Consider the following 27,647-nt stretch of genomic DNA (forward strand, 5'->3'; position numbering starts at 1 on the left):
TCAAGGAAGTTCAATATCTGGTCCTTCCCCATGTGCCCCAAACGGTCTGTTCCAGCTAGACCAGTCTTCTCACTGACCCCAGCATGTTCCCACATCTAAACCTTTGCTCATGTTAGCCCTGTCCTGCTCATACCCACACTCAACAGCCCAAATCTCACCCTTCCTTAAAGATTAGCAGACAGGGCTCAGGGCTGCCTCCATTGCCCCAGCTACCTCCCTGCTTAGCTTTCTGTAGGCCAAGCCACGAGCATTTGAGTGTCAGTGCCTTCCTATGTGCTACTCTGTGCGGTGTGGGCTAGCACCTGCTCTGAGGTTATGCTGCCCTGGCCCGGGGTTTTCCCTGCATGAGAAGCTGGAATCCCCAGCTGCTTGAATTTTCCTCCTACTCCCCTTTACTTCCTCAACTTCCATGTGAAAAATGTCATTCACAGATGTGAAGGCTGATTAATTCTAAGTCTGGGGCCTGTGCTAGTGCAGACACGGAGACTAGGTACTGCATTAAGTGACTGCCGAAGTCTTCTGCCAACTCAGCACCTGGAGGAGCAGGTGACAAACCCTCAGGCCTTCTGGAGAGTACTGCCTGCCCAGGTGTGAACTGCTCTTTCAGCTTTCCTACCTGGAAAGCAACTCCCAGCCATTCTTGCCAACCTATCCACTCGCTGAGCCGGAGACCATATTTTGTTGTGAGGGATTTGAGCACAATTTTCTGCTCTCAAGGGACCTCCCAAGTCAAGAGCAATTTTCTGGCCCTACTTCTGGTGCCTGAAAACCCCACCGCTGGAGGGTCTCTTTGGTGGAGTCGGGTACTGCCTGCCTTCTTTGCGTTCCTGGTCTAAGTGGCAATGGGTAGGGAGGGTGGCGAGTTATAATCTCCATTTAAAACAAAAACACTGACAAGCTTGCACCCAAGTCCACCAGTTCCCCTTCAACCAGATGGCACTCCTGAAGCCCTTCCTAAGTAAACACCCAGAGCCATACCTCAGCATTGTGAGGCCAGTGGCCGTGGCCAGGCAGGTTCACACTGAATTCGGGCAGACGGTAAAGGGACTGTGGAGCCGGAGGATGGTGGGCCATACCGTTTATGAGAGCCTTGCAATGGCAGACAAGCAAGCAGGCAGGGAAAACCGCTTCTCTCTCTCAGTGTGATGAGCAAACAGGTGGGGGAGGGACCCCTTTTCCAGCAAACAATAGCAAAAACTGGCTCCTCCCAATGACGGCAGGCAATCCGCAATCTACAATCTGCCGCCCTGAGAGCAAACACCTGCAGCCTTACATAGACTATACATACATGGTGCTGCCCCGTGCTCATGCACCAATTCGGCAAAGTACAAGCGAGCAAGCCTGACACACTTGTTTGCCCAACAGGCATGAATGAGCTTACCTGGCCTTTCACTGTGTGGGAGACAGGTTGCAGGCCTGTTCTCATTGCTGGGTTTCTGTATCTCAAGCTCTGCGCAGATATGAGGTAAGTTCTTTAGCTACTGTATTTCCCCATGTATAAGATGCACCATTTTACGAAAATGTTGGGGTCTAAAAACTGGGTGCATCTTCTACGGTGGTTGTAGATTTTTTTTACTTGCATTTCCTGCTTTTTTGCACTTGTTTTTGCGCTCTTGTTGAAGACAGTGATTCGTCGTCAGACACAGATGAGGACAAGCTAATGGATGGGAGTTTTGACAGTGATGAGGAGTTGCATGAATTTTATGATGAATAAAACTTGAGTTCAATAACTTTATGTAATACATTTTTTTTTCAAAATTCAGGCCTCAAAATTAAAGTGCGCCTTATACATGGGAGTGTCACATACATAGGGAAATAAGGCATGCCTCATGTCTTTGTGTACCTGCGAGCAGGTGTGCAATGCGCAGACACAGGTCGCTGCTGTTGGCCCCTCTTGGGCAGCTGGTAGACTTGCTTTGTGCACTCAGCGCTGGCTTAGAACTGTGTGGGTTGTCTATGCTGAGTGCTGCATTTGGCTTGAGATCTCCCAGGCCAGAAGAAGCTACGGCAGGTTTCTCCCTTGCTGCCTTACCCTGAGTGTGACCTGAGAATCAACAGTTTCTTTATTGGACATTTTATGTGTTTTCAATTCTTATATTATTATAAATAATTCAGCAAGGATCATCTTTGTTTGTTCCATCTGTCATTGAAATGGCCTCAATGGGAACCAGACAAAGACAGGCTGGATGTTCAGAATCCGGTTGGATTTAAAATATTCAAGTGGTGTGGCCCTGACAGCTTGGAAGAGCATGAAAAGAATTCAGAAGAGCAGTAAGTAGTCAAAAAAGGAGTTCCAACAGAGTGAGAAAGGAAGGAGGGTGGGGGCTTAAACCAAACTTGGCAATTAGGGCCTAACCTGTGGTGGCGCAGTGGATAAAGCATCAACCTGGAACACTGAGGCTGCTGGTTCAAAGCCCCGGGCTTGCCTGGTCAAGGCACATAAGGGAGTTGATGCTTCCTGCTCCTTCCCCTTCTCTCTCTCTCTCCTCTCTAAAGTGAATAAATAAAGTCTTAAAAATAAATAAATAAATAAATAAATAAATAAATAAATAAATAAATGTTAAAAAACCAACTACTTGTCAATTAGGGAGGATGTGAGCCAGGGTACACAGGCAGGCCACACCATCAGGGGGCTATGAACTGGAATCACAGAGTTTAAGCAAAGCTACTATGTAATTGGGCTCCAACTGTCCCTATTGTCATGAGAAAAGTCTCCTTAGTTCCAGAGTCTATAGTTCCAGATCTCACATTCCAGCCCAAAATGTTGTCTGTGAGTAACCTTGGCATAGCAAGAAAGTCATCCCTGTTTGCTTGGAATGGGCCCTAATTCCCTCGAAATGGTAACATCATTGTTCCCTTGGTGAGTTAGAGTTTTTAACCCAGGAAAGGCTTAGAATTGAGTATGAACACAAAAAAGGAAATTCAAATCCTGTGTTACTAAGCATTTTTTATTAGTCAGTTTAGGCATATGCTACGTAGAGTTGGTTTTTAAAGTGTTTGTTAAGAGTACTGATAGATTAGTTCTGTGAGTCCATCTTTTCCTGCCCCTCCACTGCAGGGGCTTTAAAACAATGACAGTTTAATGTTGCCCTCTCCCATCAGGATAAACAGAGGCCTGCCCATTAAAAAAAAATTTTTTTTACTTATTGATTTTAGAGAGAGAAAGGAAGGATGTGAGGAGAGAGAAAGATATTGATTTGTTTTTCCATTCATTTATGCATTCATTGGTTGATTCTTGTTATGTTCCCTGATCAGTTATTGAACTCACAGTCTTGGCATATTGGGATGACAGTCTAACCAACTGAGCTACCCAGCCAAGTTGGGACCTGCCCAGTGTCAAGGGGAGGAGAAATACAGCTCCACTTCTTCACTGGGCGTGGCATGGTTCCAGAGTGTGTAGGACTGGACGCACTGCTGTGAACCTCCAGGGCCACCCAGCTTGTCCTGACATTCCCTTTGAAGCCATTTAGGTTTTTATTAGCCATTTCCTCTAGGCCCCTCCAGCCTCCATCCACCACCCAGTGCTGAAGTCCCATTTTTAGGCCTTATTATGGTAGCACCCTTCTCCCAGGCACTTAAATCTATATCAGGTATCAATGTCTGCACAGTAAACCATCCCCAAAGGCCGTGGCTTAAAGGAATGACAAGGGATTTTTCTCACAGGTCTTTAATTTAGGCAGAACTTTGCAGGGATAGATTACCTCTTCTCCACTCTGTCAGTGGAAAATTGGACCTGAAATCTTCTGGAGGCTTACTCCCTCTACCCCCACTGGGTCTGGCCATTCATCCCAGAGGCAGTTAGGCTGAGACCAACAAATTCACCCATATCTTCTCTGTGGCCTGGGCTTCCTCACAACATGGCGGCTGAGTTCCAAGGCCACGTGTCTGGAGAGAGAGAGGCAGATGGAAGCAATACTGCCTTTCCTGGCCCAGCCTCATAAGTCAAACTGTGTCACTTTCACCACATTCTGTATGGAAGTCATCACTAAGGCCCACCCAGTTTCAAAGATAGGGGAGGGGAAATAGACTCCAGCTCTTGGTGGAGCAGCGAAAAGGGTCTAGAAGAACATGTGGGACCAGAGATACTGCAATGACCATTTTTGGAAACTATAACCTTACATGCTTCTGCACAGGTTTGTCACTGGCTATGGGCTATCTCAGGAAGAGTCCTGGTGCTTTCAGCTGAGAAAAGTAATGACCTAAAAGCTGTCTGCCTAAGACAGTCACTGGTGGGGACTGTTCAAGATAAAGGCAGTTGGGGAAGGGGTACACAGAAACTCTTAAGAGTAGGTCTAGAGGCCCTGGGAAGTGCATCACAGGGTCTGCGCCAGCATAATAATACAAATAAGGCCTGACCTGTGGTGGCGCAGTGGATAAAGTGTCGACCTGGAAATGCTGAGGTCGCTGGTTCAAAACCCTGGGCTTGCCTGGTCAAGGCACATATGGGAGTTGATGCTTCCAGCTCCTCTCCCCCTTCTCTCTCTCTGTCTCTCTCTCTGTCTCTCTCTCTCTGTCTGTCTCTCCCTCTCCTCTCTAAAATGAATAAATAAAAAAAAAATAATACAAATAACTGATGGATCAGAAGTCAAGATGAATTACATCCCTGTCCCTTATTTCATGTGATCACAGGCATCTCAGTCTTTCAGGGAACAGTAAGTGACAGAAAACGTGAACCCAAGATCAACTAGAGGCTCATTTGTAACCAAGAACCGGGTTGATGTGGCATGTCCATCTCTCAAATCCTTATGATCTTTAACCACCGAAGGGACGGACCATGGCCGTCCCCTAAATTGCACTGTTACTTAACCATGATTTGTTTTGCTCTAACATAGCTAAAAATCAACCACTTTTCTTTTTACTCATGGTCCTATATGCATGCAAAATGAAGTCTCTTTATCCATTGAACATGTTGTTTCAATAAGGTTTTGATAATAGCTACCAAAATATATTTAAAGATTATTTAAAGATGTTTGGCCCGCTATGACTGTAATGTTGGGTTATGGTCAACCAGCTTCTCTGAGAAAATAACAGTAGAGATATTTCTTTCCCTAAGAATGAGCAAACGTATTCATAGAAGGTAGGCCTGAGAAGGCTACAGAACATACTCCTTGCTTGCTTACACCAGGAGGACTGTTTAATTACTTCAATATAGTTGCAAGGATAATGTCATGGAACAGACTTTTTCATTCTAAGGCAAGGTTTTTTATGGTACATCAAACCTTGACGTTTTTCTATTACTGCCAAAACTTCCCAGGTGCTTAGAGTCCTCCCCCTATCACAGCGTAGCTCTGAGAACACTCCGAATAACAGACAAAAGGATCCACTGAGGCGTCCAGAGAAAAGCAGGGAGTGTGTGAGTTGCCGCGTCCAGATAGAGCAGACATTCTTTGCTCTGTGAAGCAGTTTCTGCAGGAGTCAGCCTGACTCAAGCTCTGACATCACAGGAAGGAGAGCCTGCCAAGCTGCCTCAGTTTCCTCAATGCAATTGTGACCAGACTGGTCTGAAGAGACACTGATGGTGGCCGGGCATAGTGCTCCGCTGTACCACTGTGCCTGGCAGTTCAACAGGCAAGTCACACCTCACACCCCCTTCCAGGAGGACTGTGGCAGGGTAATGGCACACCCATGACTTTATGAAAACATTCAGTTGTGTCTCCAGAGAACATGAGCTTCCAGCTCTTCTAAGGACCCAGGCCTGCAGCTGTGACTTCCATGCCTCGATTCTATTTCTTTCTCTTAAATCAAAGACTCTCCTCTTGATCCATCTTGGAGTCTTTAGTGGAGAGCAGTTTTAATATACAAAGCAACTTCCCTGGGGACATCACTCATCTAAACTCAGGCCTCTGTCTCCTGGGAAAAACACACAATTCCAAACCATAAGAGAAAGCCACTGCAGAATCCCGCCCCTCCTGACTGGGCAGCACCCGTGAAGGATGCCCAGTGCTGGGAAACAGCAGACCCTTCCACTGGACTCCCAGTAGCCTTCAGTCCAGACCTCCCTCCTCCCTCTTTTTCTTTGACAGATGCCATAAAAGGTAGCAGACTTGCTCTAGGCTTTGCCACTAGAACTGTTCCATCGTCAATGGGAAATGAACCAGATTTGGAGATGGAAGGTCTGGGAACAAGTCCCAACTCACCCCTTACTAGCTGTGTAACTGAGGTCAATCCCATAGTCTCCCTGAGCCTGCTTCCCTGTCTAAGCCTGCCATCCCTTCCTCACAGAGGTGAGGTGGAGGACAGATGAGATGCATGAAAAAGAACTCAATGAGTTCTTTCCAAAGCTCTCTGTCCAAATATAGATGGCTATAACTGGCATTGACTCAGCACAAACCCCAGGTTCCCTGTTTTGGGACACTGCAGAAGATCTCTGCAGGATCTTGAAGCTAGAACAGAATTGAGTGATCCCTACTGGCCACTGGGCAGGTCTGGAGACAGACATTGCAAGGCCCAGCTCCTTTGATGCATTCTGTGAGCCTCTCAGGCCTGCAGCATCTCAGAGCAGTGCTGAGGGTGGACTGCCTGTGCATATGGTGATAGGAAGTGACTTTTCCTATAACTGACTACTGACATAGAAAGTAGGAAGTTGCCCTATGGAATTGATGAAGACCTCAGAGAAAAGCATGAGTTGGGATGAAATGCCAGCATCATGCTGGGTGATGAGGTATGATCTGTGACCTGGAATTTGTGTCCTGTTTGACCTAGGAGCCCTCCGTCTCCAGCTGCCTAGAGCTCCCACCTACAAAGACCCGCTCTCAGGTGAGCCTGCTGTAGCTACAGCATCTCTGACCTAAATGGAAGCTGCTGGCCCTCCTCCTTTGAGTGTCTGCTCTCTCAATGCAGGATAGAAGGCGTTGGCCCCAGGATTACAAACTGTCAGCCCTTGACTATCAGGTCAGAGAGGATTTTTAGGGGTGTCCTTGAAATTCCTTATTCTCTCTGATTTGGAGTCAGGCTGACCTTGGGGAACCCTGAGATTTGGGCCATGAGATGTCTTGAGGATGATTTTCAACTTTCAGATGAAAGAAGCAGGTCTAGAAAGAATCTCCATCCTGATCCAGTGGGGCATTTGGGGCTCACTGGATAACTCCCAACATCACAACCCGCAGCCCAGCTGGTTTGCTCAGATGTCTGTACATAGGGGCACTTTTATTAGAATGGAGGCACCTCAAGGTCAAAGTTTGGGGAAGGGTCACCACAAATCCAGACATGGGAGAGGGGCCCACATGCAGTGTGATTTCAGGAAGGAAGTATGAGCCAGGAAGGAAGCCTCACCTCTCTCCCTACCACCCAGCTTTTAAAAAGTTAGTGGTAATGCAATCCTTGGGCTGCAGCTAAAGTGTAAATTCCCTTGGGAGGGTCACTGTAACTTTAGTTACTAGTAGTTTGCCTTTCCGTATGAACAAGACCTATTCTTTTTTTTTTTTTTTTTTTACAGATACAGTGAGAGAGAGTCAGAGAGAGGGATAGATAGGGACAGACAGACAGGAATGGAGAGAGATGAGAAGCATCAATCATTAGTTTTGTGTTTTGACACCTTAGTTGTTCATTGATTGCTTTCTCATATGTGCCTTGACCGTGGAGCTATAGCAGACCGAGTAACCCCTTGCTCAAGCCAGTGACCTTGGGTTGAAGCTGGTGAGCTTTGCTCAAACCAGATGAGCCTGCGCTCAAGCTGGAGACCTCAGGGTCTCGAACCTGGGTCCTCCACATCCCAGTCCAACGCTCTATCCGCTGTGACACCACCTGGTCAGGTTAGACCTATTCTTGAAATCTTGTGTGTGTGTGTGTGTGTGTGTGTGTGTGTGTGTGTGTGTGTGTGACAGAGAGAGAGAAAGAGAGAAAGACAGAGAGAGGGACAGACAGACAGGAAGGGAGAGAGATGAGAAGCATTAATTCTTTGTTGCGGTATCTTAGTTGTTCAGTGATTACTCTCTTATATGTGCCTTGACCAGGGGGCTAGAGCAGAGTGAGTGACCCCTTGCTCAAGCCAGAGACCTTGAGCTCACGCCAGCGACCTTGGACTTCAAGCCAGTGACCTTTGGGCTTAAGCCAGCGACCATGGGGTCATGTCTGTGATCCCACACGTAAGCCAGCAACCCCGCACTCAAGCTGATGAGCCCACGCTCAAGCTGGATGAAGCTGCACTCAAGCCGGCGACCTTGTGGTTTCAAACCTGGGTCCTCTGCGTCCCAGTCCAATGCTCTATTCACTGCGCCACCGCCTGGTCAGTTTATTCTTGAAATCTTTATTGGAACAAAGCAGGTGGGCCCAGGAAGAATATTAAAGGATGGGAGCTCACAATTATGAAATGCCTGGTGTCAGGTATGTTATCTTATGCTGGTATCACAGTAGTTATGTAGGGTGGGTCTTATCCCCATTATACAGATGAGGAAACTGAAGCCCAGCAACAAATTTGACTAAGGTCAGTCAGCCAGTAGCCAGCACACCTGGGACTGGACACCAAGTGGATGGGCCCAAAGCTGTGAGAGTCCAGGGCAGAGGAAAGAAGGGGGCCGATAGTATCAGAGGGCAAGTAGGAGGACTGGGACTGCAGGCTGTGAGCATCTTAATATGCAGCCCAGGGCCTGAAGGAGAAGCTGCTCTGATCGCCCTCCAGGCCTTGTGTGTGCAGCACGGTAGTTGGTGCTCTGAATCTAGAAGGAAGAAAATCTAGGGCAGCGACTCTCCACTTTGAGTGTGCCTCAGAGGGGTTGTTGAAGCACAGGTCGCTGGGCCCCATCCCCAGTTTCTAACTCAGTAGGTCTGGCAGGGAGGCAGGAGAATTGCAATTAAAACAAGTTCCCAGCTGATGCTGATGCTGATGCTGATTCTGCTGGTCTGTGGACCTCACCTTGCGAACCGCTGACCTGCCTGTGTCTCAGGACAGGCTGTACAAGCTATGCACCTGTAAATATGCAGAGCTTTGTCAGAGTTGGGTAAAGAGAGGATGCTGTGATAAAGAGACCCAACAAGAAATCGATGGCTGGAAGAACACACATTTCTCCCTTAGTGACATCTGCAATGAGTGCTTTGAGATACCCGGTTCCCCCTTCAGGACTGAGGTGCCATCTCCCCAGCTGCCTAGGGGGAGGGGGTTGATTTCTGAGAGCTCATAGCTGAGCCCTCTCTGGGCATTGCCCTTGGTCAGAGGGAGCTGCCTCATTGAAGTTATACCCCTTCCAGGGGCAGCTTGCATCTAAGAAGCATTAGCAGATATAGAATACTAGCCTCCCCCCCCACCCTGCCTCAATCTAGGTTGACTGCAAAGGGCCATCCTGGCTGCAGAGCTCCCTGCAGGATGAGCTGCGGCCTCTCATCTAACTTCACTGCGGTTCAGCTTCCACTCTGCCCCTTGCTGGGGCTGCTCCTGAGAGAACACTCCAGGAAGCCTCCAGGACAGAATCTGTTCTAAGGAAGCTGGCCTAAGACAGAATCCAATGTGAGCATTCCTGCCTGGCAGATCTTTGAGAGCCCAGGTTCTTTCCATCTTATTTACCTTCCCTCTTGCTTTGCCCTTGACTGAGGCCAAGCTGCAGGCCTCTCTGTGGTCCGGTTGGTAGAAACTGGAAAGAGAGCATAGAGGAGGCACAGAGTGCCTACAACACCAGCCTAGAAGTGCCGTGCATCACCTCCACCACTCCACTGAGTTTCTTAAACCTAGTCTCATGGCTACACTCAACTGCAGGGATGCTGGGAGGTAGCATGTAGCTGGGAAGCCCACCAGGCTATAACTCCTACTATGGAAAAGGGGGAGAAGAGATAATGGTAGACTGTCAGGCGTCTCCGTGATAACCTCGGAATATGAATTTGTAAGGCCCTAATTCCAGACCCCACAAAAAACTCTGCAGCAGGAGTAGCAAACGTGAGTCACTTACAGGGCTCAAAGCCCCCTAAAGCATTACCATTCATAAGGACAGAAGCCCCTGGAGTCACTTGGATGTTGCTCACTGCAGGCTCTGCGTACAAAGCTACACTGCAGACTTTGCACACTGCTTACAGGGCTGGCTTTCACTCTAGTCATTTCTCTCCCACTCAAGGAACCTTAGCTGAACATAAGTGAGATAAAGTGACCTGAAAGGGATAACCTTCAATAGGCTCAACGAAAGGAAATTAATTCCCGAGCTTCAATTTTTCATTATTAGCCACAAATTACTTATAAAAATCTTCCATATGATCATAACACACAGTTGCCTCCTTTTGCCTGTCCCCTCCCCACCCCAGGGAGGGAGAAGGGAGGGTGATCTTGACAATGCCCAGGTAACAAACTAGCTTATTGCACTTGGATGGGGCAGAGTGTCCTCAGTTCTCTCAGCAAGTCTTGCCAATGGGCCTGGGACACAGGGTCATATCATACTGGAGCTGCCACCCCCACCACCACCTCTGTTACTCAGCTGAGTCCACGGTCCATCTCATTATGCCTAGGTTGCAAATACCCTTAGCTTCCTTACCTCCCCCCCCCCCCCATTAAACCCTGTCCAGGCAAATCCAGATGCTGCTGGAAAGAATCTTACATCAGGGCTGAATGTGCTGCCTCTCTCTATTTATGACCCCAAATCTTACAGGTGCACTCACTCCATCAGGCAATCCTTGCACACCTTCCTCCAGAGTGCCTTTCCTGTTTGCCCACAGTGTCCCATACCTTCCCCTCTGCTCTCGTCCATATTCCACACCAGTCATCAGAGACGCCTCATCCTGCACAGAGGAAACAAACCTTTAGAGGGAACTCCTTCACTGACCCATCACCAATGCCACCAGTGCCTACCTGCCCCTCACACCTGTCACCATTGAAGAACTGTCTCTGTTCCTAACTGAGGCCAAATCTTATACAGAAACCTTTTGTTCTATAAATCCTGTCCCCAATCTCTACTGTTCACATCTTTAGCTCTGCCTTCTTCCTGAGCCAAAAGCTCAATGTGGGGCATCTCTACTTAGGTGTCCAGTGGATGTCCATCACAATGTGATATATAACAATAGCTCAAAAACAATCTAAATGTTCAAAATGGAGTATGTAAAAAAAGGATGGTTTAGCAAGGTACCATATGTGTATGGTTTGACACACATTTATGCTCTGCTATTTGCTGCTGTGTGACCTTGGACAAGTAATTTAACCTATCTGTGTCTCACTTGCTTCATTTGTAAATGACCTGACAAGGTAGCCAGTGAAGATGAAATAAAATGAAAAGAAGAAAGTCCTAAAATGTGGTGAATTCTTTAGTGCAAGTCAGTGGCTAATAATAATAGAATACAATCCAATTATTAAAATTATATATTTACATTTGTTGACAAAGAAAGAAGCAAATCATAAAGTATTAAGGAAAAAAAAAGGACTATATAACCCAATAGATGGTTTAATCCCATTCCTGTGAAATAAAAATATGTATTTATACCTATATATCAAGAGAAGTTTTAAAGGATATGCAGAAAAATGTTAATGAGTTCATCCTGGGTGATGGAATTGTTTTTTTAAACTATTCAACAATTTATTTTGTCATTAAAATATATTATTTTTGTAACAAATTTAAAAATCTTTGAAAACTTTAAACATTACCCATTACCTAATTATTATACAATATTTTCAAATTTTACAGAGGTTTAATTTAATTTAGACTTTGGCTTTTTTGTTCCTTTCTGAGCCACAGAGATGGAAAAGTATTTTTAAGATGTCACTACATTCTTGGGGAATTACTAAAGGACAACTCACATATTAGGTCTGCTCAAAATAACCAACTACACAATACCAAGGTCAAAGTAAGGAACCTATCCCACCTTCAGAAAATTCAGGGCCTCTTTGCTCATGTGAAGGATCAGGCTCTAGGGTCATCATACTCTGTAAATGCAGACAAGCCACACATAAGAATAAGTAGTGCACCGTTAATTTTTACCATAATGGGACTCAAGAGTCAAACACAGAGATCCATTCTTATGCTTCTAAGTGGCATCAAGAACATGTAAAAGGGAAGGGAAGACCATAGTAGTTCAAGAACGTCATCAATAAAACTGACCAGAAGAGCAGTATACAGTTTATTTAGGGGGGAAAAAAAGATGAGGACACAGTATTTTAGAAAACCATTAAAGCATTCCATTAGGAAGACACAAATCTATTATCTGTACTCCAAGAAATCATTCAATTAACCCCAAATATCCCTCCCTTTCTGTATTCACAGCCTAGGCCACACACTTCTCAGTCCACACTGAAATATCTTGCTGAGATCTAAAAATCATTCCCTAATCTATCATGCTAATAATACCGTTGGCTTCTGAGATTTCACATAAGAAAAAATTAAGTTATATGCTCACATGTAGTTTGTGGAATCACAAAATTTGGAAATTGGAAGTACATTTATTCTACTTCCAACCTTTTTCAAAATTACTCAGAAATAACCAGTAATGACTCACTGATCTCATCTTCAAATTTATTAAATAACCCAGACCACAATTCACCTAAGTTAGGAGATTTATTAATTTTTTTGTTTGGGTGATAATCCTCTTACCAATAATTATTCCACTCAATTTAGTCCCCAAATGACCCCTCTTTGCCCTCTTTCAGTCAAATAGTAACACCTCTTCTTATCTAATAACCTTTAAAAGTGTTCCTTTCACTGCTTTTAAGATTTTTATAAGCCTCAATTCATTCTGGGCTTTTACTCTGCCAACATTATTAAGGATTTGAAGGCAGGAAAGCAAACAGGATTCACCCATCCTTCTAACTCAGATGACTGATAGTGCTACTTGGAATGCTATTTTGAGGAATCTGAGGCATTTTCAGACTTACACAAGGAAGAAGAGCATGATTCACTTGCAACACTAGCCGTGGGTAAAGCAAGACACAGGCCATATTTTTGCCACCCCCGAGCCAGGCCAGTCCTTACTCTTCGGTACCTATCATTTACTTTGCACCCTTTTCAGATTTCAATACAATCATTAAAAATTTAGGTTTTGATCCGATATTTCCTTACACACAAAAATATACCTCTATGATAACTCCTTCTTCCACCCTCCCTCTCCCCTTCACGAGGCTTGTTTAAATACTATACTAAAGTGATTTTAGTTTCTGGAAACACTCTCATCCTCCAGTTTGCCTCTTAAAACCCAGAATACCTGTCTGGCTAAAATCCAAACACCTTTTCTTGGCTCTGACAATGGCAAAATCACTTTCTTTACTTCTAATTAGTTTCCACTGGCTCAGAATAAATTTCAGACAAGTAATCCCCCATATCATTCTCCTAACTAATGAAACTAATGAGAGTGCAGGGTAGAAAATTATCAGTCTTTTCTCCTATAGGAAACTAATGCTTTTCCATTAACAGAAAAAAGTTTAAAGTAAAGTACTATGTATATTACAGTTTAGTACTCAATAAAATAAATTCAAACACTAAAATAAAGAAAAATTATTAATAGGCAATCATTCTGGATAAAACAAAACTTAACTTTAATAGAGAAAAAGGTAAAACAAGGCCCTTATCCAGGTAAACTTACTGCTTTTGCTAATGTCGATATACCTGTCCTCATCAGTTCGTTACCCCAAGTTACTGAAGGAAGATACCAATCTTCCTGTTGGCTGCAATCCAGTTAGAGGTTTCACTGTTGCCCACGCTTTTTAATCCGTTTCTTCAACCACTATTTGAAAATAAACATGTTAGGGTACAACAAGAGACTGAAGAAGAAGGATAACAAACAACTGCAACACTTAAATCCAGTTAAACTCAAATATAAAAGCCAAAGGACAAGATTATCACTGGGTTTATTGCCTTATAAAACTGAGACTCAGGGGCATAGATAAAAGTGAAATCATTACCCAGGGTGGAAAGTTGAGGGGAAGGGAGTAAAGAGGGACAAATAATACAGTGACCAAAAATGAATTGACTTTGGGTGATGGGCACACAACACAGTCAACAGTTCAAATGCTATAGAGATGTTCACCTGAGACCTATGTACTCTTATTGATCAATGTCACCCCTTTAAATTTAATTTCAAAATAAATAAACAAATCAAAGACAGCCTGTAGTTGTTATATCCAGTATATACAAAAATCAACCAAAGGAGGACTTTTTCTGGCTAAAACTGAGTTTGGAACCAAGAGCTTGATTAGAAACCTTGGGGTTTCAAACCTGAGTCCATAGCATCTCAGGCCAACACTCTATCCACTATGCCACTGTCTGGTCAGAAAGACAGTTTTGTTTTGTTTTTTAAATAAGTAAAATACTGTCATAGGGCAGTATAAATGATTGAGGAAAATGTGTCAGAGTAAAGAGAACAGGAGGGGCAGCTATTTTATTTGCAGTCATTAGGAAAGGTCTTAATGATAAGGTGACTTTGAGCAGGAACCTCAGGGAAACCACTTCCAAGGCCACTGCTCTGATCTAAGTGAGAGAAGGTGAGACTTGGACCAGGGTAACAGAGGAGGTGGTGGGAAAAGGTGAGTTTTGTACATGTTTTAAACATAAGGCTGAACACATTTGCTGATGGATCAGATATGTAGTATGGGAGTAAAGGGATCACAATTTGGACATAAAGATGACTTTAAAGTGCAAACATTTGAAATCTTATCTGAATTTCTCATAATTGACTAAAGCAGATGAAAAGACCAAGGCCTGCTGGCAGCAAAGGACACCGAAGCCTCTGTGAGGGTTCTCAAGGGCTATACGGACTGAGGTTGGAAGACTCTGCACCCACATGGGTCTTGTGCAGCAATGCACTTTGGGAACAATGAAGACATCCATTACAGAGAGTCTGTAATGGACAAGGGCTCAGCCTGGGAGGCCAGGTGGGGCACTGCGAGGTGTGGGCCTGCAGCAGTGGGCCAGCCCTGCTGATCTGGGCAGGACGGCCTTCAACAGCAACACCAAGTAACATTTGTCGTAATTTGAGACAGAGAAGCCTCCAGAGGAAGAGAGTGGATTTTGTGCTAATAAGGGCAAGTGAGAGCTGGAAAGATTGATTTGAAAAGTCAGAGAGATCGAAGAAGTGTAATCATATTTGCACCTCTCACTCATAGAACAGATCACATCGGTTTTAAGAGTCTGAAATTGGATATATGAGAGACAACCTCTTTTCACCACAGCCCTGAGTCCAGCATCTCTTGAAAATCACAGTAAAATTTAAACAATCTCCAAACAGATGCCTCCCTTTTTTCTCTCTGACCATCTTCAGGGTGTTGCCTCTCTCCATTATTTTCTCTCCATCTTGTTCAGGTTTTCAGCTGGAGTCTCTTCAGGCAGTCAGGATTGCAAACAGGTATGGAGTAGTCATTCTGGATGGGAGTCTGCCATGCCTGCCACCCCAAATAATCTAATCGCCTTAGGGCTATGAGTTTTGGACCAACAGGGAAGACCTTAGAGACACCCAATAGCTGTGTTTTAGATGAGTGAGGTATGTTAAGCATGTTTTGTCTCAGGAGATAGAAACCCACTCCAAATGGTAAAAGCATGGAGCTGTCAATCTCACAGGCAGCCCAGTGTCAAAGCAATCCTCAAAACAAGATTTAAAAATTTAAAAACAAAATTTATTCCAATATAAAATAAACATGTGCTGAAGATTTTATTATATTTTTTAATGAAGGAAGAAGTGAGATGGTAAGCCTGATAAAAAGCATATTCTAGATGTCAGTGCAGGTGAAGTAGAGAGGGGAGGGAGGCGGGTGTGGCTATAAAAAGGCAGATGGTGGATTTTTGTGGTGATGGATTTGTTCTACATCATGACTGCATCAGTGTCAATATCCTGGTTGTGATAGAGCACCACAGTTTTGCATTACCATTGGAGGAAACTGGGTAAAGAGTACATAGAATAACTATTTTCTTTCTTTTCTTTCTTTCTTTCTTTCTTTCTTTCTTTCTTTCTTTCTTTCTTTCTTTCTTTTTTTCTTTCTTTCTTTTTTTCCTTCCTTCCTTCCTTCCTTCCTTCCTTCCTTCCTTCCTTCCTTCTTTCTTTCTTTCTTTCTTTCTTTCTTTCTTTCTTTCTTTCTTTCTTTCTTTCTTTCATCTTTTTCAAAGTGAAAAGCTGGGAGACAGAGAGACTCCCACATGCACCCGACCGGGATCCACCCGGCAAGCCCACAGGACAATGCTCTGTCCATCTAGGGCATTGCTGCACTGCAACTGGAGCCATTCTAGTGCCTGAAGCAGAGGCCACAGAGCCATCCTCAGCACCAGGGCCAACTTTGCTCCAATGAAGCCTTGGCTGCGGGAGGGGAAGAGAGAGACAGAGGAAGGAGAGGGGGAGGGGTGGAGAAGACAGGCGCTTCTCCTGTGTGCCCTGGTCAGGAATCGAACCCAGGACTTCCGCACGCCAGGCCAACGCTCTACCACTGAACAACCGGCCAGGGTCTAGAATCACTATTATTTCTTACAATAGCATGTGCATCTACAATTATCTTAGAATATAAAGTTGGGAGTTTACAGATAATTTAATAAAGAAATATTAGAAAAAGATTGCTTCCTGGTCTGTGGCGGTGCAGTGGATAAACTGTCAACCTGGAATGCTGAGGTCGCCAGTTTGAAACCCTGGGCTTTCCCGGTCAAGGCACGTAGGAGGAGCAACTACTACAGTTGATGCTTCCTGCTTCTCCCTCCTCTTTCTCTCCTTTTTCTAAAAATCAATGAATAAAATCTAAAATAAAAATAAAAATATTGCCTAGTTATAGGTTAATGTCCAATAGGACAATAAAAAATGACCTTTGGGGTTATTTTTTTTCTCCTATATGTTAATCATGTGCATTTCTACTGGACACAAATCTTCAAGTTAGTATGCAACCACACAAAATATAATCCCTTAGTTAACAGTAAATAAGAATGCCAAACAATGGTATATTCTCTTTAAAAATTAAGCTTTAAAAAACATGCTATCATCAAGAAGGAAAACCTTTTCCTCTACCCTCTTAGGATTAATCTTTGGGAAGACCTGTGAATTAAATTGGCAAATGGCAGATTAGGAAGAAAAAAAGGCATTTTATTAATGTATGTATGTGGGAATTCATAGAAAAATGTGACTCTGGAGGTTAGAACTTTGGGCTTATATACCATCTTACCAGGGGAACTGGATGAAGAAAAAGGGGCCTTATGAGAAAAAAAATGACTTTTAGGGGTGATAAATAGTCCCTTACGAGAATAGATAGGAGAGGTGAAAGCTTTGTGACAATATCTGTCTAGGTGATTGCTTACCCCTGATCACAGAACTCCTGGAAGGGCAGATTTATAATAGTTGAATTCTTTGGGAGGCTCTGCTTTTAGGCAGGTAAGGGGAGTTCAGAAAAAACAACTTCACAATAATATATTCTAGATCCTTTTGCAGTCATCTTCTTAGCCCTATACAAGTTTAAACCCCCTATCTGCGGTTTCAGTTAATCATGGTCCAAAAATATTAAATGGGAAATTCCAGAAATAATCTGTAAATTTTACATTGTGTGCCATTTTGAGTTGTCTTATAAAATCTTGCGCCTTCCTCTCTGCCCCACCCTGATGTGAACCATCCTTTTGTGCAGCGTATCCATGCTCCACCCAGTAGTCACTTAGTAGCCATCTCCGTTGTCAGATCATAATTATCAAGGTATCACAGTGTTTCGTTCAAGTAACTCATATATAATATATAATATATATAGTCCAGTACTAAACATCTGCAGTTCTAAACATCCACTGGGGGTGTGGGAGCATATCCCTCAAAGATATGGGGGAATGCAGTGTGTGTGTGTGTGTACATGCATTTTTTTTAACATGTGCATTTTTTAAAAAATATTTATTTTATTGACTTTTAGAGATAAAGGGAGGAAAAGAGAGACAGGAACATCGATCTGTTCCTGTATGTGCTCTGACTGGGGATAGAACCCTCAACCTTTGCATAATGGGACAACATACTAACCAACCAAGCTATCCAGCCAGAGCTATACATGTGTATTTTTAAAAACACCAAGTATTGCCTGACCAGGCAGTGACACAGTGGATAGAGTGTCGGACTGGAATGTGGAAGGACCCAGGTTCGAGACCCCGAGGTCACCAGCTTGAGCGCAGGCTCATCTGGTTTCAGCAAAGCTCACCAGCTTGGACCCAAGGTCGCTGGCTCGAGCAAGGGGTTACTTAGTCTGCTGAAGGCCCGTGGTCAAGGCACATATGAGAAAGCAATCAATGAACAACTAAGGTGTCACAGCGAAAAACTGATAATTGATGCTTCTCATCTCTCTTTGTTCCTGTCTGCTGTCTGTCCCTATCTATCCCTCTCTCTGACTCTCTCTCTGTCTCTGTAAAAAAAAAACACACCAAAAAACAAAAACACACCAAGTACACTTGGGTTCCCTAAAATTCCAGCTTCTAGGCCTGCCCACTTCCCTCCTACACTCACTTTTGTGTGTGTGTGTGTGTGTGACAGACAGAGAGAGACAGAGAAAGGGACAGATAGAAACAGACAGACAGGAAGGGAGAAATGAGAAATTCTTTGTTGTGGCACCTTAGTTGTTCATTGATTGCTTTCTCATATGCGCCTTGACTGGGGGACTATAGCAGAGCGAGTGACCTGTGTTGCTCAAGCCAGAGACCTTGGGCTCAAGCTGGTGAGCTATGCTCAAAACAAATGAGCCAGCACTCAAGCTGGTAACCTCGGGGTTTTGAACCTGGGTCCTCTATGTCCCAGTCTGATGCTCTATCCATTGTGCCACCACCTGGTCAGGCATCACACCCACTTCTTATAGACCTTCCCCTGGCCCTCATGATGATCAGCACACCCTTCCACCTGTGTTCATCATATCCCTATTATGTTCACCCACATACGGTAACCCTCCTCAGTTGAAGTCTTTTTGGTGGTAGGGCTGGTTATCATTAGTCCTTCTCTACGCGCACACCTTGTATGCTCAGGAGAGAGAAACTGACTTTTCACTTAGTCTCTCAAAAGGAAGGTAATACCAATCCAGCAAGATACTATCTATGCATTGCTCAACTTCCACTGGAAGATTACTACACAGAAATCAGTCCCTCATTCTGCCACCTCCCCTCCCTTTCAGGAAAGGCCACTAGGCTCCCCATCCTGCCCTATGTGACCCTGGGCATCCTCATCACTTCTTCCAGGCTTGCCCAAACAGTCAGCTCTTCCCCGCATCCAGGTTAATGCTGGCTCACTGGCCTCTGGGCGTGCTAGCCTTGAAATCAAAGAGAATCTGTTAGAAAAATTAATGTGTCCAATAACCGCTGCCTGTATCTTTATTAGAACAAACCCGCTCAGGAGTGGGGATGCTGTCCCTGTGGGCAGCTTTTGCAGACAAGCCTACTGTCTCCATCTTGTTTCTGAGATTAAAGCAGCCTCTTTATTAGAAAGAGGTGCTTCCAGTAGAGATTTTTCTTCCTCTGGCACTACTGATACTCCACACTGACCCTCCCAGACTTCGGAAGGAGGAGAGGGCTGGGATGGGAGGCTCAGGAACTGGCCTCCTGCTGGCTGTCCTAAGCCACTGACCACTGATCTCTACACTTGGGGCACAGCATCCTCCCTAGATTTTGCTCAGAGCCTGGTAAGCAGCAGGCACTCACCAAAGAATGAGTATTCAGATTTATCTGATCTGTTGTGCCCAGTCTTTTCCTGAATCCTCTCACTGACTCAGGTCTCTCAGCACCCACCTTCTGTGTGGTCCTGCAAAATAAACGACACCTCGCTTTTGGGGGGTTCTATTGCTGGTATAAGGAAATTTATAGGGTAATGTATGTGTTCATTATCTTGATTAGGATGATGGTGTAGGGAAGAGAAGATCTCCTCAAATACTCTGGGGGTCCCTGGCTGGTTCTGAAATTTTAACTGACAAAGACAGAGTAACAGGAAGAAAGCATATACATTTATTTAACTTTTTTTAAAAAAGATTTAAAAAAATTTTTTTTCTTTTTCTTTTTTTTTTTTTACAGAATCAGAGAGAGAGTCAGAGAGAGGGATAGACAGGGGCAGACAGATAGGAACGGAGAGATAAGAAGCATCAATCATTAGTTTTTCGTTGAGCGTTGCAACACCTTAGTTGTTCATTGATTGCTTTCTCATATGTGCCTTGACCGCGGGCCTTCAGCAGACCGAGTAACCCCTTCCTTGAGCCAGCGACCTTGGGCTCAAGCTGGTGAACTTTTGCTCAAACCAGATGAGCTGGGCTCAAGCTGGCGACCTCAGGGTCTCGAACCTGGGTCTTCTGCATCACAGTTCGACGCTCTATCCACTGCACCACTGCCTGGTCAGGCTTAAAAAAAGATTTTATTTATTCACTTTAGAGAGAGAGAAGAGAAGGAGGAGCAGGAAGCGTCCACTTTGGTCTGTGCCTTGACCAGGCAAGCCCTGGGGTTTTGAACCAGTGACCTCAGTGTTCCAGGTCAATGCTTTATCCACTGTGTCACCACAGGTCAGGCTATTTATATAATGTTTATATATTATGGGAGCCTTCGTAAGGAAACAAAGACCCAATGAAACAGGCCTGAGTATTTGATGAAGAGTGGACAGTCCTCTGGGGGTGGCACTCACTAGCCACCCCCAGAGGAATCTGATGTGTCAGAGAGTATGACACAGCATAGGGAATCGAGAAGCTAAGCAAAGCCTGCTTGTTAGAGCTCATCTCCATGTTCCTTTGTCTTTGGAGATAAGGCTGCTCCTTTCCTCCAGGATAGGGAGGGCACCACTCCCATGAGGGTTTTATGACCTGTTTGAGGAAGAAGAGCAAGTCCTTCAGCTCAAAATATTCAGTGTGCCATGGTGCCATATTCAGGGGTAGTGTGCCCTGACCCCGTCAATGGCTTCAGTGGGATATACATGTAAAACTTATCCATCCAAACTTTAAATAGTTTCAGTTTATTGTATGTCAATTATATCTCAACAAAGCTGTTTTTGGAAAAGAAAAAAAAAGTGAGTCCCTGTAAGACTGGTGGCCATGGCCATGCAGGTTTAAATTGGATAAAGAAACCGTGGAGCTGGAGGATGGTGGACATTCCGTTTATTAGAGTCTCGTAACGGCACACAAGCAAGCAGGCAGAGCAAACTGCTTCTCTCTCTCAGCGCTGATGAGCAAACAGGCCCGGGGAAAAACCTCTTCTCCAGTACATAGCAAAAAATGCCCCTCCCAATGGCAAACACCTGCAGCCTTACACAGACCATACACATGTGATGCTGCCCCATGCTCATGCACCAACCAGGCAAAGTACAAGTGAGCAAGACTAACACACTTGTTTGGCCAACAGTCCTGGAGGGTCTTTCTGCATTGTTAGCCACTCTTTTTATTTGTTTGTTTTGTTTTGTTTTGTTTTTACAGGGACAGAGAGAGAGTCAGAAAGAGGGATAGAGACAGACAGACAGACAGGAATGGAGAGAGATGAGAAGCATCAATCATTAGTTTTACCTTACGACACCTGGCACCTTAGTTGTTCATTGATTGCTTTCTCATATGTGCCTTGACCGTGGGCCTTCAGCAGACCGAGCAACCCCTTGCTGGAGCCAGTGACCTTGGGTCCAAGCTGGTAAGCTTTTTGCTCAAGCCAGATGAACCCACGCTCAAAATGGTGACCTCGGGGTCTCAAGCCAAGGTCCTTCCACATCCCAGTCCAACGCTCTATCCACTGCACCACTGCCTGGTCGGCCGTTAGCCACTCTTAAAGGAACCAACAACCATAACGCTACCCATTTAAATACTGTCCACCACCCCACCTCATTACAGCGTTCCTAGATTTTGGTATTAAACATTTTTGCTTTTGCAAAATAGTAGATGGTATACATTTTATTTTTACATTTTTATTCAGTGTAATAAAATATGCCAACCTTACCAAGATGGTATAATTTTTCAAAAATTTAAAAATGTGAATCTTATGTGAATAATAAAAAAAAGCACATGTCAAATATTTCTTTAACTCATTCTGAAGCAACCAGCAAGATGGTAAGGCTAGTTCAAAGAGAATTAGAGAGTGAAGTCTTTGTAGTGGCTAAAAGACAAAATATTTGCAAAGTTTGTTAATTTAGATACTAAACTGGTGAATATCCTACATTAGCTCAGCATGACCCTAAAAGAAAAAACAGTAATCATCCCTTTTTCCCATTTCCAAGTTTTGGAACATTTTTTTTTAACATGCCTTTGGTCACCTAAAGTTGTTTTCTTTTGCGGGGGGGAGGACAAAAGTTTGTTTCTCCCAGTTCTGGAGGCTGGGAAATCCCAGTATCATTATATTGGGGATTAAGGCTTCAGTATATGAATTTGTGGGTGCAGAAACTTTCAGTCCATAACAAAATGCAATTCATTTCTACCGAAAGTTTTTATCTGTTTGTTTCTTTTCATTTTTTACTTACTAGATTACCGGTTTATTTCCAAGGGTATTAAAGAATATGCACGAACATCCGGAAGAAGAGATACACAGGGGAGGTCCTGAGAGGTCCCCACAGCTCTGTTTCCAGGGAGCCGGGGAATGCCATCTTCCTGGAGCATAGGTGTGCTCTCCAACCTGGAGACATGCCTCACTGCTTGGAAAAGTAGAGGTATGGACAGATCTGCTGATTTTGAAAGTATACAGACAGATGGGGCATAACTAGTATAATCCCTCAGATATTATTAGTCCATGATCATTCCATATTCTGTGGCAATTCACCCGCATCTGGGTTTCCTCTCACCTGAGAGCCTGTGTGGCCACTGCCAAGGCCTCACTATGTACAGAAATCACAACACCATCAGTACTCACATAAACAGGCTGGTGGTTTTCTCCCCTCTGGGGGTTTCCTGTGACCAACTAAAGGCAGTAAGTACCCAATGACTATTCTCAATGTCCACAGATTGATTTTCAAGTTTTCTTGTTATATTGTTATTATTATTTCCTTTGACCAGGGGGAAAGGAAAAGAATTTACTGTGTATTGAATTGTGTCCTCCCCCAAATTCATGTGTTGAAGCCCTAACCCTTAATGTGACTTTATTTAGGAATAGAGCCTTTACAAGATAATTAAGGTTCAGTGAGGTCATAAGTATGGGCTCTGCCCTGGCAGGGTTGCTCCGTGGATAGAGTACCCTCTCAGTGCACCTATGTCGTGGGTTCAATCCCTGGTTAGGGCACATATGAGAAGCAACCAATAAGTGTACAACTAAATGAAACAACTAAGTAGAACAACAAGTTGATGCTTCTCTCTCTCTCTCTCTCTCTCTCTCTCTCTCTCTCTCTCTCTCCTCCCCTGCCCCCATTTCTCTACCTTCCTTTTATTCTCTCTCTCAGATCAATGGAAAAAAATGTTTTTAATTTATACAATATAAGTGTGGGCTCTAATCCAATAGAGGCGTTGTCCTTATTAGAAGAAGGAAAGACACCAGCGTGCCTTCTCTCCACCATGTGAGGACACAGTAAGAAGGAGGCCATCTGCAAGGTGAAATAAGAGCTCTCACCAGGGCCCTGGCCGGTTGGCTCAGTGGTAGAGTGTTGGCCTAGCATGTGGATGTCTCAGGTTTGATTCCTGGTCAGGGCACACAGGAGAAGAGACCATCTGCTTCTCCACCCTTCCCCTCTTCCTTTTCTCTTTCTCTCTCTTCCTATCCTGCAGCCATGGCTCAATTGGTTCTTGATTCAAATGCATTGGGCCCGGGCACTGAGGATGGCTCCGTGGAGCCTCCACCTTAGGCGCTAAAAATAGCTCTGTTGCAAGCATGGCCCCAGGTGGGCAGAGCATTGGCCCCAGGTGGGGGTTGCTGGGTGGATCCTAATGGGGGCACATGTGAGAGTCTGTCTCTCTATCTCTCCTCCTCTCACTTAGAAGAAGAAGAAAAGAAAGAAAAAAAGAGCTCTCATCAGAAACCAAATCAGCCAGCTCCTTGACCTTGCACTTCCCAGTCTCCAAAACTGCAAGAAGATTAATTTCTATTGTTTAAGCCACCCAGCCTACAGTGTTGTTTATGGCAGCCTTAGTAAATTAATGCAGGGCCATTTATTCATTCATTTTCGATTTACTGAGCTTTTTTTCTCTTTTTTTGAGGTAGTATGAGGTGTAGCCTTGTAGTCGACAGATCTGGATTTAGTACTATAGGAGAGGAAAACACTTTTCCTCTACTTTCCTAGTTTCGATGGCTGCAGGGAGCCCTGAAAATCTAACTGATAAAAGATGGTTTACATGCAGCATGCATATACATGGGAGAAAGTCAGTGATGAGTAACACAGAGGGGTGGTTAGAACTTGGCGCTTATATAGCATCTTCACAAAGAGCAATACACGTGTAGAGAAGTGACAAGACAAAGGAAAAGGTGTTTAGTCATTTAGAGGTGGCAAACTGTGGGATGGTAAATACATGGGAGGAAACTAATGGAAGATGAGGGTTATTTTAGTAAGATTTCTTGTGTGGATTTCTCTTGATGCCGTCTCTGGGCTGAAAAGGGTCTAGAATTGTGCCTGGTAATTAAGAGTTTAAGAGTTGTCCTCCTCTTCCCGGTAGGGAAGAGAGAGACACCTTTACAGTGGAAATTAATATCCTGCTTTTAGCCACAACGGAGGAGGGCAGAGAGCTTTTTTACTCCCTGTATCTGCTCTTTCTTAATTGCCTTCCCCTGAAAATAACCCTATTCCAAACCAACATGTTTCTAGTCCCCTTCGTTCCTGACTCCACCAGCCAAGTGAACTTCATCAGTTTATCCAGCCGACCTAAGCCCCAAAGAGGTTTATAAAATGAGCTCAATTATAGTGTAGTTTCTTCTCAGAGCTGTGATGAGGATGAAATGAAATAATGCATGAACACTTTTAGAACAGAGTCTGACATAGTTTGTTAGTCTGAGGCGAAGGCTGGTACAGAAGTTAACATGGAATTTGGAGCCCTATTGCCTAGACTTGAAGCTCTGTCACTGTGTGACCTTGAGCAGATTACTTTACCTCTTAGACCCTCAGTTTCCTCACTTGTAAAATAGTCATAAGGTGTTGAAATATTTTTGTTTTATTTATTTATTTATTTTTGACAGAGAAGAGAGAGAGTCAGAGAGAGGGACAGATAGGGGCAGACAGACAGGAACGGAGAGAGATGAGAAGCATCAATTCTGCGTTGCGACACCTTAGTTGTTCTCTGATCTCTTTCTCATATGTGCCTTCACCGGGGGGCTACAGCAGAGCAACTGACCCCTTGCTCAAGCCAGCAACCTTGGGCTCAAGCCATCGACCTTGGGCTTCAAGCTAGTGAGCTTTGGGCTCAAGCCAGCAACCCTGCACTCAAGCTGGTGAGCATGCACTCAAGTCAGTGACCTTGGGATTTTGAACCTGGGTCCTCGCATTCGTTGCTCTATCCACTGCACCACCACCTGGTCAGGTGGGCATTGAGATAATTTTAAAAATGAATATATGAAAATACTTCAAACCGGACCTGGGGTACAGGAAATTTTGTGTAAGTTTTAGCCAGTCTGATAATCCTGGGCTGGGGCGGGGGCGGGGGGGATGAGTGGGAATAAACCAGCAGGCGACAGGTCGACAGATCCGCTACCTGAGGTCAGTGGAGTGGACAGCGCCCCCTGCTGTGAGTCAGGATCCCTACGTGAGTGAGCCCACCTGCCAACCAGGGTGTGACCTTGAGCAGTCCCTTCATCTCCCCGGTCTCATTTCGCCTTTTATGAAGTGTGGGTGCTGGATACGAGGGTCTCAGAGATGTGGCTCTCATATTCAATGATTAGGACAAATGCAGAGGCAGGGACTAAAATGACATAGCAGAAATCCAGTGACCTTTGGGAGCACCCTGAAGGTGGACAGGTGAGCAGGAATTACCGCTGGCCTGGCGAGAGCCACCCATTCACATTGCTGGGGAAGGCTGGCGCTCAGGTGAGGGACCTAATTTCTGCATTGCCTGGAGTAGATGAGAAGCCCCGTCTTCTCCCACCACCTCCACACCCAGCTCCTTGCCAGCATGTAGCAGTGTGGCACGGATGACTCCTTTTCCTTGCTTTAACGATCTAGTTTACTGAGGAAGTGTAAAATAGTCATGCCGAGAAAGGCCTGGGAAGCGACAGTGAACACCTCCCCCGGGTGTATTTGTACCAGGGGCTTGAATGCAGAGGGAAGCGATGCTGGGAGAAGCAGGGCAGGACTCTCAAGGGGACACAGTGCGCAGGAGAGCTCCAAGCAGTGGTTCCCTAAGGAAGGGGGTAGGGAAAGGCCAGCTGAGGTCTGCAGGAAGGGGCTGTGGCCTCTAGTGAGGGGTCTTCTGAGATCACATTTCATGGAAACCTGGAGGAGCCAGATTAGTGGGAGCTGGCTTCTTCTGACGGAGCTGCCCTGCCAGCTGAACCAGAAGGAGGCAAGGATTAAGTAATGTAATAAATTACATTAGATTCAGGGAGACCTTTCTTTGCTGGTGTCCCACCCTAGAGAAGGAGAAAGCCCAAGAAATAGAATCCAGCTCATCGCTTTGGCAACATGTCAAGGACAGAGATATATAGTTGCTTAGTATACAACCAAAGATAAAATGCAGCCCCCACCCTCCCCAGTTAGGTTGAAAACACAGTCTCCGACAGACAATTAAATTATAATTTAGCCCAGTGGCAAAAGACAACACCAAACTAAACATCCAGAGAGAGAAGACTGAAGTAATAATCTTGGTGCATCCACGAGGAACACCAGGCAACTGTTGAAGAAAAATGAGGCGTCATAACTGCGAAGATGTACAAGATACATGAAGTGGAAAAAGCAATGGATGCACTGATTTAAAGAGCAAGGTCCGGTATGTGAAAACAAAAATGAATACATGTGTGCACAGTATGTGTGTGCACGCACACACACATACATACATACCTGAGCATGTAATATGTCTTGGAAAAAATCACGAGAAAATTAAAATGGTTATCTCTGGTATGGCACTGGGCTGACTAAGGAAGAAGGCTATAATTTCTCATTTGTATCTTCTTTCATTGCATAACTGTTCTCATCATCAACAAATTGTCTTCATTTATTCGAGCTGCTATAATAGAATATCATAGACATAGTAGCTTATAAACAATAGAAATTTATTTCTCGCTGTTCTGGAGGCTGGGAAGTCTAATATCTAGTAACATCAGATTCGGTGTCTGGTGAGAACCTGCTTCCAGGTTTACACTGACTGTCTTCTAGTGTCCTCGTGAAGTGGCAGGGACAAGGGAGCGATCTGGGGTCTCTTTTATAAGGACATTAGTCTCATTCATGAGGGCTCCATCCTCATGACCTAATCATTTCCCAAAGGCCCCACGACCTAATATCATGTGGGGTAAGATTTCAACTTATGAATTTGGGGAGGACACAAACATTCAGTCTATAACACATATATTACTTTAATAATTTAAAAATAGTTTAAAAGATTAAAATAATGTGATAAATACAATGACAGAAATGAACACAGAACACTTTTTAGGGGTATAGAAGTGGGAGGGAGAAGGAGTGGAGTCTGTAAAAGAATTTTTCTATAAAATTGAAGGTGTTGGGTACGAGTTTAAGGCGAGGAAGTTTTGTCTTCATTTTTCTTATGGTGGTAAAGAGGTTGGGCAAGCTGTAATGTTTGGAGAAGTCAGGAGATGGGGATGGAATAGGTAACCAACTTTATCAGGTAAAAGAGCTTTTGAAGACCCACAGGCACAACTGAACAAAGGTAGCAGGTATTTGTAGGAGCATCAGGATGCAGATTACAGTCTGGACCAGGAGTGCTTAGAGCTTTCTGTTTTAATCTTTACAGTAACCTTTAGAGATAGGTA

The 27,647-nt window shown here is 44.5% G+C and overlaps 1 pseudogene; it reads left to right on the forward strand.

The window, feature by feature from the left end:
* The first annotated feature begins 933 nt into the window (after positions 1-933).
* The window catches only part of LOC136329834 (protein FAM204A-like), an 82,823-nt pseudogene continuing 56,109 nt past the window's right edge, over positions 934-27,647 (forward strand).

This window comes from Saccopteryx bilineata, chromosome 3 (genome assembly GCF_036850765.1).
Source record: "Saccopteryx bilineata isolate mSacBil1 chromosome 3, mSacBil1_pri_phased_curated, whole genome shotgun sequence".
Lineage (NCBI taxonomy): Eukaryota > Metazoa > Chordata > Mammalia > Chiroptera > Emballonuridae > Saccopteryx > Saccopteryx bilineata.